Raw genomic sequence first — 12,777 nt, forward strand, 5'->3', positions numbered from 1 at the left:
TCAAAATAAACTTCAACCCCATCCCTAAATCTAATCCTTCAGTCATCACCCAATCTCCAACCCCTGCCCACTCCAAATCAATATCTATATACAAATATAATAAAAAATAATAATAAAATATTTTTTAATGATGGGTTAAAAAAATGAGAAGATGATTTGAACTCATAATAGTAATCATTTTGGCTATAGTGACAGCATTACTTACCTAGTGTATTATAGAAAGGAATATATGCACATACATACAAATTCTGAAAACTCCAAAAAGTGATTTACTGAATTCAAATATAACTTTTTAATCAGCGAAAATAATTTTTATTAAATTATATTGTCCAAGAAAAACTTATTTTATTCAAGTATTATCCCAAGCCATTAGGGCTCCCATTTACATCCAATCTAACCTAGATGATTCAAATAAAAAAAACTGATCGAAATATCATATACAACAAACTGGAAAACATCAGAAACTATCCAAAACTCTTAAAATAACTAATACCTAAATTGTCATAATAATTAAAAAAAAAAGAAAAGAAAATACAAAACCAAATGATTTACATCCAACCTAACCTGCTACAAAGTGTCTTCATAACTAATCATACTGAAGAATTACGGTCCAAAAGATTTACATATTGGTCTTTCCTTCATTATAACCAAGCAAGAAAATCTTCATGAGTTTAAACTCCCTTTTTAGCTAACGAATCTGTAAAATGGTGAGAGTTTGAACTGAGACTAAGAAAATAATTTTATAACCCTAAAAATTGCTCTTAGTTTAGCTTCATTAGAGATAATGCCAGCTGATTGAAAAAAATACACTTTACCTCACCTTTATTGTTCCTTCCACACCACCGAAACCAGCAGGACCTCGTTTTCCTCTTGAAGCTCCATCAACATTAAACTTATATCTGTTACCAGTAGGAGGTTCCTAAACCAGCTTAGTTTTCAAAATAGATTTTGGTTTCTTAATGAAAACTCTATCACAAGACACAATTTGAGGTTGATAGTACCATTCCCTTACATCATAGGAAATAGAAGGAAACTTAGCTTTTAAAATTTTGAAACTTCTGAATTTTATGCTATCTACAACTTCATCACAACTCTGAATATTTGAATTGAGGATTGCCTTATTTCTCCCAAGCCACAAACTCCATGAACTAACAAAAAAAAAAAAAAAAAAAGATCCAAGCAGTGTTATACCCGTTATTTTTCAATAAGCATTCCCATTACTAGCCTAATTGAACAAACGTCTTAGGTAAAGCTGCAGAAACATTCCACCATCTAAAAATCGAGTTCCAAACATTTTTTACTAAATCACAAGCTAGCAAACAATGATCCATTGATTCATTATCCTTCTTACATAAAGGGCAAAAGCTACTTTTATTATTTCGTAATAATTTACGTTTTAGTAAATTAGTCTTGCAATAATATGCTTTCCAAACAAATATTGCTACTTCAGAAGAAATTAAAGGGGCCCATAAAGATTTTAAATTGAAACTCACCTCAGATTGCCAGACACAGTTGAGTCTAATAAAGATTAAAATTTTTTTACTAAAAATTTACCTTTAAGATCATGCATCCAAGCTATTCTATCCTTGGCTTGTTGGAATACTGAAATAGGCTGTAATGGAGTTTCTAGCTGCTGCCATTGATCCTCTTCAAAGGATCTTCACTCCGTTAACCACTCTAGCTTCCAATGCCACACACTGTTAAAGAAGAAACCACAATTCCTTACAAAAGCCTTCTTGTCAGAAGCCAATCTGAATAATCTGTGAAAGCGAGCTTTAAGTGGTATATCATCTAACCAAATGTTATGCCAGAATTGTATATTTGAACCATCTCCAAGAATCCAACAAAAATCTTTGGTTAAAAATCCAGCTGCTGGGTTTTGTTGGGACCTAATGTCTATCACATCTTTCCAACAAGGAGAAATTCTTTTCCAAGCTGAAGAATCTACACTTGATTTTAATGATGCATCCGGTCCATATTTGGAAACTAGAATTCGCTTCCACAAAAAAATTTTTCTGCTTTTAATCTGCACCACCACTTACCCAAAAGAGCTATATTCTTTCTTTCGAAGACGGGCACTCCTAAGTCTCCATGACTTTTATTTTTGGTTATAGTATCGCAGGCTACCCAATTAAGTGGTTTTGCACCTTCAATCCCTTTTCCACATAAAAAGATTCTTTGGATAGATTCAATCTTTTGAATTACTTTATGAGGAGCTCTGAAGATAGTCATGTAATATAGCGAAGACAGAACTGATTTCAACAAAGTTAGTTTTCCTCCCATTGAAAAGTGTTTAGCTTTCCGTCGGGAAAGCTTAGATTCCACCTTCTCAATAACAGGATTCCATATAGAGAGACGTTTTGGATTAGCACTGATAGGAATGCTTAGGTAATGAGTTGGTATAGAACAAGGGAAACACTTCAAAATCTGAGCAAAGCAACCAAGATCATCTTCTGAGACATTAACACCGAATAATTTGCTTTTTGAAAAATTATTTTAAGGCCTAATAATATTTGATAACAGTTTAGCACCATTTTCAAATTGCACAATTCATTTACATTCACCTGATTAAAAACAACAGAGTCGTCTGCAAATTGCAAGTGAGAAATAGTGATAAAATCTGATAGAGATATACTATTAACCATACATATGTAATAGTATAGCTATGAATGATTTTCTATTGACAATTATTTCTTTGTATTTAATTGGAAATTTGCATTAAATAAATGTTATTAGCATATGAACAATAATTGTGATTAGTACATTTTGTATGTATTTAATTAGACCAAGTAGAGAATAAATGTTTAGTACTGACTGTTAAACATATTCTCTAGGACATTAGAAATAATGTTTATTGTTCTTAATCTTGATTTATTTTAATATGAGCAAACATTGATTGTCTTGTGTTTTGATTCATTAAAGGGTGAGTTTCATTATTGGAATAATATTCTCGGTGAATTGGGCAAAGATATTTTGTGTTTGTGAAATATTAATTAATGATAGAATCCATGTCTCAGTTTCGAGATTGATGATGCACTTTAAGTAAGCTTATAAGGTTTCATAGTGTAAACCCTGCAGGTGGATATTGAATCCGACACATGAAATAAGTTGAACGACAATCTTAAAGTTATATTGTGATTTAAATAAATTGTCAGTAAGTTATTTAAATGACAGCATCTGTAATCTTAACTTGGGGAACATTATTTTATTTTGTTGTGGAATTGTAAAATAAATAAGGAGTTCAGTCATGAGTTTTTAGTGGAATAATTCATGATTAATTATAATAAGAATATGTTGGTCTATATAGGTTCTTATTATAATTAGTAGCCTGATTTATTTTATTCCTGCGGTCCCTGTAGTGCCCTAATTATTTGGAAAGTTAAGGGTGTATTAAATAATAGATAAATTATTTAGTTTTAAAATAATTGATTTTATTTTAATTAAATAATTTTTTATTTAATTTATTTTATATTAAAAAATATCTTCCTATCGAAGAGAGTTTTTTTTTTTATATAAGATTGGAAAACCCTAAGAATAAAAAGACGCACGTTATTCTATTCTCTGCCACTCAGAGAGTTCCAAAAGAGAGATAATTAGGGATTACTGCAGAAGATCGTGGGTGACTCCAAGATCTCTGGAAAGAAGACCGGTGAGCGATTCTGCGCTTCAAGAGGTCAGTTTATTGATTTGTTCGATAATGTTTTTAGTTTGCCTCATATGGTTTCGTTAAGGGTTGTTTCCGTTTTATACCCGCTCCCATCAATTGGTATCAGAGCCATACGAAACTGTATGATGGTGGCTATTTTATCATGTTTCAATCGTGTATCTATAATATGTTTTGATTGTTTGATTGGTACATGGTTAAGAGAGCTTCAAGAGTTTTTGAAGGACAGCAGCACAAAAGTGCAGTAATTGATACAAGCTTTGTTTTTGAAACTGTGGTTTTTAATGGGCATTAATATAAATATATATATATATATTGGGTTTTGTTTCGATGAACAGGAGAGGGGCAAGAAAAGTAAAAAAAAAAAATGAAAATTTTGTTTTTTTTGGTTTTTGTTTTGAAGATCAGTAGAGGGGTAAGAAGAAAAAGAAAAAGAAAAAAAAAAAATGGAGGTTGAAGGGAAAAGGGGCTGCGGCGGCTAGGGCTTTTTCGTGAAGAAGAAGCTGCTGCTTGCCAAAATTCCCGTCCCTCAATTTTTTTAAATTTTATATTTTTGACCCCTGATCTTTAAGTTTTTATTTTTTTGACCCTAGATCTTTCTGTTTATTATATTTTAACCCCTGGACTTTAATTTTTTTTAAATTGACCCAGAAAGTATCAGTTATTCCGTTTTGGCCCCCTGGAGTTATTTAAATTATAAAGTGACCCTGATTGTTTCTGGTTTTATTAAAATTGCTAGACTATTTTCGATTTTTGCAATTTTGGCCCAATAGTTTCTGTTTTATGCAAAATAGTCCAAATAAGTTCTGAAATTTGCGAAATGGCCCAGAATTTTTCTATTTTTGCAAGATAAACCCAGAATGTTTTATTTTTTTGCATAAATAGACCAGAACACTAAATTTTTAACATTTTCAACCAAAAATGTTAATTTTATTTGCAAAATTGTCTTAAATATATATTATTTTGCAATTTTGACTATAATTAATTTATTTTAATTATATGAATTAATTTGTGAGTGGTTTTTTATTACTTTCTAGTTGTAATTATTTGCATTTCTTCCCCATTGGAAGATGTCATGTTTTAATATAATTACTGAACTAGTCTAATTTGTCTGTATTGATTTAACTCTCCATCTGAGTAAATTAATTAGTGACATGAATCAGATGTAATATTTTCTCACACATTAATGTTAATTTAAGAGGCATGTTATCTCCCATCGAGTAGTATGTGCCGGTCTTATCTAATTATAATATGCAAAACATGTGATTGGTTGAATTCTCCCATCGATGTTGCTATTCATGAATGTTGTGAATGTGTATTTTTTTGAATTATGATATCAATGTTGTATATTTGCAATTTTGATTTATTCAATGTTTATTATTGATATGCTATTTTTGTTTAATGCATGATATAGAAATGGCATCATTCAGTCCCCTTGCAAACATCTTAACCCAAAACAAACTTGAGGGTCCAAACTATGTTGACTGGAAGAAGGAATTTAATTTCAGTTTCTAGTTTGAGCAAGAATGGATATTCGGTTTGTTTTAATGAATTTTATGATGATTCTGTCGTTATTAAATTTAGAAAACAAATGATATGTTCTGGCTCAATGATTGATGATCTTTTTATTCTCAAAGTTTCACCTGAACTGCAAATTCCTAATTCTAAAGTTAATAACTTTGATGTCATTGTTCCATTGAAAAGAAAACGTCCTATTGAATTTAGTCATACCTATTTGTGGCATTTAAGGCTGGGTCATATTAATGTAGATAGGATTTCTAGGTTGGTCAAGGATGGACCATTGAGTTCATTGAAAGTGGAGGCACTGCCAACCTGTGAATCTTGTTTAGAAGGTAAAATGACTAAGAGGCCTTTTCCTATAAAGGGTAATGGAACTAATGATGTACTTGAATTAATTCATTCTGATTTGTGTGGTCCAATGAGTGTCCAAGCTAGGGGTGGTTTTGAGTATTTTGTGACTTTCACAGATGATTACTCAAGATATGGATACATTTACCTATTACGCCGTAAGTCTGAATGCTTTGAGAAATTCAAAGAGTTCAAGGCAGAAACGGAGAAACGACATGGAAAATATATCAAGTCGTTACAGTCTGACCGTGGTGGCGAATACCTCTCTAGGGAATTCATTACTTATTTATCAGAACAAGGAATTACTTCACAGTTGTCTGCACCTGGTATGCCACAACAGAATGGTGTAGCAGAAAGAAGAAATAGGACGCTTATGGAAATGGTTAGATCAATGATGAGTTATTCAGATTTGCCCATTTCGTTTTGGGGGTATGCCATAGAAACAACAGCATATATTCTGAATTTGGTTCCATCTAAGTCAGTACCTAAAACTCCTACAGAACTGTGGACTGGGAGAAAGCCAAGTCTAAGACATGTTCGGATGTGGGGTTGTCCAGCCCATGTGCTGAAAGGGAAAGCAGATAAGTTGGAATCAAAAACAGACTTATGCTTCTTTATTGGATATCCTAGAGGAATGAAAGGTGGTTTATTTTATAGTTCTCAAGATAAAATGGTCATTGTTAGCACCAATGCACATTATCTTGAGGAAGACTATATTAAAAACCATATTCCCAAAAGTTAATTAGCCTTGTATGAATTGAGAGGAGAAAATATACCAACTAGAACCTTTCCATTAGAATAACAACCTAAACCATCAATGGTTAGAGCTGACATTCCATTGCCTAGTCGTAGTGGAAGAAATGTTAGTCGACCAGTAAATCACCATCAGCCTGAATATTCAGTACCTAACATTTCACTACCACCTGAAAGTAGTGGGAGTTATGTAGAAACTGAAGTGGCAGCTGTTGATCCAAATATACAGGAGCACAATGTTGGGGCTTCTAACATTTCATTGCCTCCTGGTGATGACAGACATGTTGAAGTTCCAGAACATGATCAAGATGTAGTCCCACCAGTGATGGACTTGCCGGCTTTACAGCCACAGTAAGATGAAGGTGTGATTGCAGAACCTGTAGTACTTCGTTGTAGTGGGAGAATTAGACGACCACCGGTTCGATATACACTTTTGGGAGAAGCTTTTGATAGAATCCCTGAAGAAGTGAATATTGAACCTGTCTGTTACGATGAAGCACTACAAGATAAAGATGCTGATAAGTGGCTTGTAGCTATGAAATCTGAGATGGAGTCCATGTACTCTAATCAAGTTTGGGAACTTGTAGAACCACCTGAAGGGGTTAAACCCATCGGATGCAAGTGGATCTATAAGAAAAAGAGGGGTATAGACGGTAAAGTGCAAACTTATAAGGCAAGGCTTGTTGCGAAAGGGTTTACTTAGAAAGAAGGGATCGATTATGAGGAAACTTTTTCGCCGGTAGCCATGCTAAAGTCTATTAGAACTCTTCTATCCATTGCAGCTCATTATGATTATGAGATTTGGCAAATGGATGTCAAGACAGCTTTCCTAAATGGAAGTCTTGATGAATGCATCTATATGAAGCAACCAGAAGGTTTCATAAACAATGGACAAGAAAATTTGCTTTGCAAATTGAATAGGTCCATTTATGGGCTTAAACAAGCATCTAGGTCATGGAATACTTGTTTTGACCAGGCGATTAAAAGTTTTGGCTTTGATCAGTGTCATGATGAGTCTTGTGTGTATAAGAAATGGAAAGGTAGTAAGGTTGTTTTTCTGGTACTATATGTGGATGATATTCTGCTTATAGGGAATTGTGTAGGTATGTTGAATTCTGTCAAAGATTGGCTATCCCAACGTTTTGATATGAAGGATTTGGGAGAGGCTGCTCATATTCTTGGGATTAAGCTTATGCGAGATCGCAAGAAAAGGATGATTGGCTTATCTCAAGCACTTTATATTGATACCATTCTTGCTCGTTTCAGCATGCAGGATTCCAAGAAGGGTTTTCTTCCCTTCAGACATGGAATCACTCTATCTAAGGACCAATGTCCTAAGACACCTGAGGAGATAGAGAACATGAAGGCAGTTCCATATGCTTCTACAGTTGGAAGCCTTATGTATGCAATGTTTTGTACCAGACCTGATATCTGTTTTGCTGTTGGCATGGTTAGCAGATTTCAATCTAATCCTGGGTGAGAACACTGGACTGCAGTCAAGCATATAATCAAGTACTTGAAAAAGACTAGGGATTATATGTTAGTTTATCAATCTGACGATCTTGTACCCATTGGGTATACAGATTCAGATTTTCAGACTGATAAGGACTCTCGGAAGTCAACCTCTGGTAATGTTTTTGTCTTGGGAGGTGGAGCCATAAGTTGGAGGAGTATTAAGCAAACTTGTGTTGCTGACTCCACCATGGAAGCTGAATATGTGGCAGCTTCTGAAGTTGCAAAGGAAGTTGTATGGCTTAGGAACTTCCTTATGGATCTAGGCGTAGTTTCTTCAGTGCAATTGCCTATTACACTTTATTGTGATAATAGTGGGGCAGTTGCAAACTCGAAGGAGCCACGGAGCCATAAAAGGGCAAAACACATTGAGAGGAAGTATCATTTGATACGAGACATAGTTCAAAGGGGAGATGTGATAGTGACAAAGATTGCATCGGAAAACAACCTGGCAGATCCTTTTACAAAAAGCTTACCAGCAAAGACTTTTGACAGTCATGTAGAAGGAATGGGAGTTAAAGTTATAGATGCATGGTTATGAGTCTAAGTGGGAGATTGATAGAGATATACTATTAACCATGCATATGTAATAGTATAGCTATGAATGATTTTCTATTGACAATTATTTCTTTGTATTTAATTGGAAATTTGCATTAAATAAATGTTATTAGCATATGAACAATAATTGTGATTAGTACATTTTGTATGTATTTAATTGGACCAAGTAGAGAATGGATGTTTAGTACTGACTGTTAAACATATTCTCTAGGACATTAGAAATAATGTTTATTGTTCTTAATCTTGATTTATTTTAATATGAGCAAACATTGATTGTCTTGTGTTTTGATTCATTAAAGGGTGAGTTTCATTATTGGAATAATATTCTCGGTGAATTGGGCAAAGATATTTTGTGTTTGTGAAATATTAATTAATGATAGAATCCATGTCTCGGTTTAGAGATTGATGATGCACTTTAAGTAAGCTTATAAGGTTTCATAGTGTAAACCCTGCAGGTGGATATTGAATCCGACACATGAAATAAGTTGAACGACAATCTTAAAGTTATATTGTGATTTAAATAAATTGTCAGTAAGTTATTTAAATGACAGCATCTGTAATCTTAACGTGGGGAACATTATTTTATTATGTTGTGGAATTGTAAAATAAATAAGGAGTTCAGTCATGAGTTTTTAGTGGAATAATTCATGATTAATTATAATAAGAATATGTTGGTCTATATAGGTTCTTATTATAATTAGTAGCCTGATTTATTTTATTCCTGCGGTCCCTGTAGTGCCCTAATTATTTGGAAAGTTAAGGGTGTATTAAATAATAGATAAATTATTTAGTTTTAAAATAATTGATTTTATTTAATTAAATAATTTTTTATTTAATTTATTTTATATTAAAAAATATCTTCCTATCGAAGAGAGTTTTTTTTTATATAAGATTGGAAAACCCTAAGAATAAAAAGACGCACGTTATTCTATTCTCTGCCACTCAGAGAGTTCCAAAAGAGAGATAATTAGGGATTACTGCAGAAGATCGTGGGTGACTCCAAGATCTCTGGAAAGAAGACCGGTGAGCGATTCTGCGCTTCAAGAGGTCAGTTTATTGATTTGTTTGATAATTTTTTTAGTTTGCCTCATATGGTTTCGTTAAGGGTTGTTTCCGCTTTATACCCGCTCCCATAAAAAATCATCTCCTACTTGAATCCCAGAAAGTATCCTATTCCTAATAGAATTCCTCATTACAAGGTTGAAGCCTTCAGCTACAATAAGAAACAGAAAAGGGGACAGGTGGGATGAGAGATATGAGGGAGGGAGGGGCGAGGTTAGAGGGAAGAGAGAGGGAGAGTGGTCAAGAAATAAAAACTAAGTTAAATTAATTTCTCAAAACAAGCTAAAAACAAAATTAAAAGGAATAGTCAAAATTGGAAATTTTCACAACAGTTCATTTTTTTTTTTAAATTAGGACTTTAAGTTTGTACTTTGTTTGCTTCTTTATTTTTTTGGGGTGATGAGGTACCAAGGTGATGATAAATAGCTGGCCTCAAGGGATATCTGGGCCCATTTTTTTAGGTCTAAGCAAAATTTCAGCCGTTATCAAGTTTAGGAATATCATGACAGCAGAGCCCTTAAAATATATAAAACTGAATGTATTATTTATATTATGATATGCTTCATAAATTTTATAGATGTAGTTTATTGCATAAAATTGTAGTATATAATGCATTAGTTGTACTTGTATTCTTATACAAGAAAAAATAGTTTAACTTTTTCATATATAGAAACAATAACTTATAAAAATTCAGGCAAGGACCAGATAAGATGTTTTGCTATGGTCGGACTTGGGCTTAGACCTATGAGTACAATTGGTCAATGCAACCTTAGCTATGTGTTCAGACAGTGGTACCTAAGTGCAAAAAGAGTTTGGTGCTACTCTGTCTAAGCCTCCTATAAAGAGTCATTGAAATTCTATCCAGTCATTCCACTTGTTTAACTCAACATCTTTGTTTTTCTATAGACATATTTTGTCACTTCTGATCTCTCTCTCTCTCTCTCTCTCTCTCTCTCTCTCTCTCTCTCTCTCTATAATGTTTCTATGTCCATATAAACATAAATTTAACTTGCATTGAGCTTGAGCAGTATATGTTTGGAAAAGTTTGCATTGTAATTTTAAATTCAAATTTTTTCACCTTTATTCTTTGATCTAATATGTAGTAATGCATTCTACAGATACACTTTATTGATTAGATTTCTTTCCAGGACTGGGATGGATGCTTACTAGATCAATATGGGACGAACTATCCCCTAAATGGCCAAAAGCATATCCTTTTGGTTTTACAGTATTCTTTATTTATTTGTTTATTTTTCAGACTTTGTCAATTGGTTTGTTGCTGACAGGCTCTTTCGCAAGTGCATGAAAGCGCAACAAGTAATAAAGAATGTGTAGAGTATCGTTTACACGAAGATTGTATACCAAGTACCAAAATTGTGTTAACCTACTATTATTTAAACGACAATAAAGAGAATTATTTTAAGAAATTAAATTAAAAGAAATAAAATAGAATAAAAAGAAATGAAGCAAGTTAATTTGATGAAAAGAAATCAATGATTAAAAACTATTAAGGATTTTGACTTTACTTAATTCTATTCAATTTATTTTATTAGTTTGATAATCAATTTTAATTGTTCAAGTAGGGGAAATAACTCTAAAATCACTAACAAACTTTCTTGATGTATTGTTAGCTATTTTAACCGGTCTAATTTCCTATTTTCAATAGCGCAATCAAACATGAATTAAATCATTAAGTTTTATGGTTTGTGAATTCATAACTTAAGGTCGTTAACTTATAAAAATCCTCATGAGTTAAACCATATAGCTTCCGCATCAAGTTATTATTCTCATATAATTTATTATCTTTTTCATATAAAAAACCATTTTCTTGATAGTGATTAATAAAATAAATAAATCCAGGGGAGAAACTCTGCCTGGAAGTATTAAGCTTATTAATAAATTATACTTTGAACAAAGAAAAATAAATCTAATATTATAAATTGAAATAGAAATTAAACTACATCAAATCCATAATATAAGAGTTTAGTTCGACATAGTAATTAAATAAAACTCAATTAAACTTGTAAATAATCACATAAAGAAAAATTTTTTAAAAAAAAGATTTTAGAAATAAAAATTAGTCTGCGATGGGCTTGAGTGGCTTCCTTAATTCTTGACACAAATCTTGAACACTTGAAGTCTTAAAAAGAGAAAACTATGTAGAAAATAATAGAACAAGAGATGAAATATATAATTGTGGGTCCCGTATATATATGGCACAACCCAAGAGGGAGGGATGAATTGGGTTTTCTAAAAATAAAAATTCAACTTTCAAAAATAAAATCAAAATTATGTTGCAGCGGAATTAGAAAGTGTTTGTGAGAGTTACTTATCAAGTTTAGAACTATCTCACAAAGCTTGTTGCAGATATAGAAAGTCTCTGTGAAGGGCAGCTATTGAATTTAGAACTGCTTCACAAAGCTTAAGCAATATTAGAATGACGCTATAAAGAATAGTTATTGAATTTAAAACTACTTCACAAAGCTTAAGCAAGTTTAGAAAGGCTCTATGAAAGAAAGTTATTGCATTATAGAATTGGTTCACAAATCTTTCATCAAGATTAGAAAACTGATTTAAAATTCATATTGTGAATTACACTGAATGTAGAAGAACATATTAGAACTTGAAGTAATTGACAGCTTATTTTCGCAAGTGTACGAAATCGCAACAAGTAATATAGAGTAAGAAAGTATCGTATCCATAGGGATTGTTTATCAATTACCAAAATTATGTTAACCTATTATTATTTAGACGATGATAAAAGGAATTCGCTGTAAAGTAAATAAAATGTAAAGTAAAAAGAAATCGAACACAAAATTCAGGTGAAAAGAAATCAAAGGATTAAGATACTAGGGAATTTGATTTCATTCAATTCTATCCAGCTTATTCTATTAGTTCATTAATCAAGTTTAATTGTTCAAGTACGAGAAACAACCCTGAGGTTACTAACAAGCTCTCCCGATTTATTGTTAGCTATTCTAATCCAATTTAATTACCTATCTTAATAGTGAAATTAAACATAAATCAGATCATTAGGTTTTATGGTTGTTTTGTGAATTCACAACTTAATAATTTATTAACTTATGAAAACCCCTCTTGAGTCAAACCATATAGTTTCCACATCAAGTTATTATTCTCAAGTAAATTATTACTTTTTTCATATCAATAACCCTTCTCCCGAATGTGATTATTGAAATAAATCAATCCAGGGGAAATTTTCTGCCTGGAGGCCTTAAGCACAATAATAAGTTATAACAAGAACAAAGAAAAATAAATCTAATAGTATAAGCTGGAATCGAATTAAATTACATCAAATCCCTAGCATAAGAGTTTAGCTAGACATAATAATTAAATTAAAC

At 32.2% G+C, this 12,777-nt stretch overlaps 1 long non-coding RNA gene across 1 annotated transcript; it reads right to left on the minus strand.

Annotated features, from left to right (window-relative positions):
- Positions 1-407: 407 nt before the first annotated feature.
- LOC119370162 (uncharacterized) lies at positions 408-1,860 on the minus strand. Its single transcript, XR_005177737.1, has 3 exons — positions 1,555-1,860; positions 821-899; positions 408-697 (listed from the first exon to the last, which is right to left on the minus strand). It is a non-coding gene; the product is annotated as an uncharacterized LOC119370162 (long non-coding RNA).
- Positions 1,861-12,777: the final 10,917 nt, after the last annotated feature.

The sequence above is a fragment of the Jatropha curcas genome, chromosome 1, assembly GCF_041381405.1.
Source record: "Jatropha curcas cultivar XTBG-Jc1 chromosome 1, XTBG_Jcur_1.0, whole genome shotgun sequence".
NCBI lineage: Eukaryota > Viridiplantae > Streptophyta > Magnoliopsida > Malpighiales > Euphorbiaceae > Jatropha > Jatropha curcas.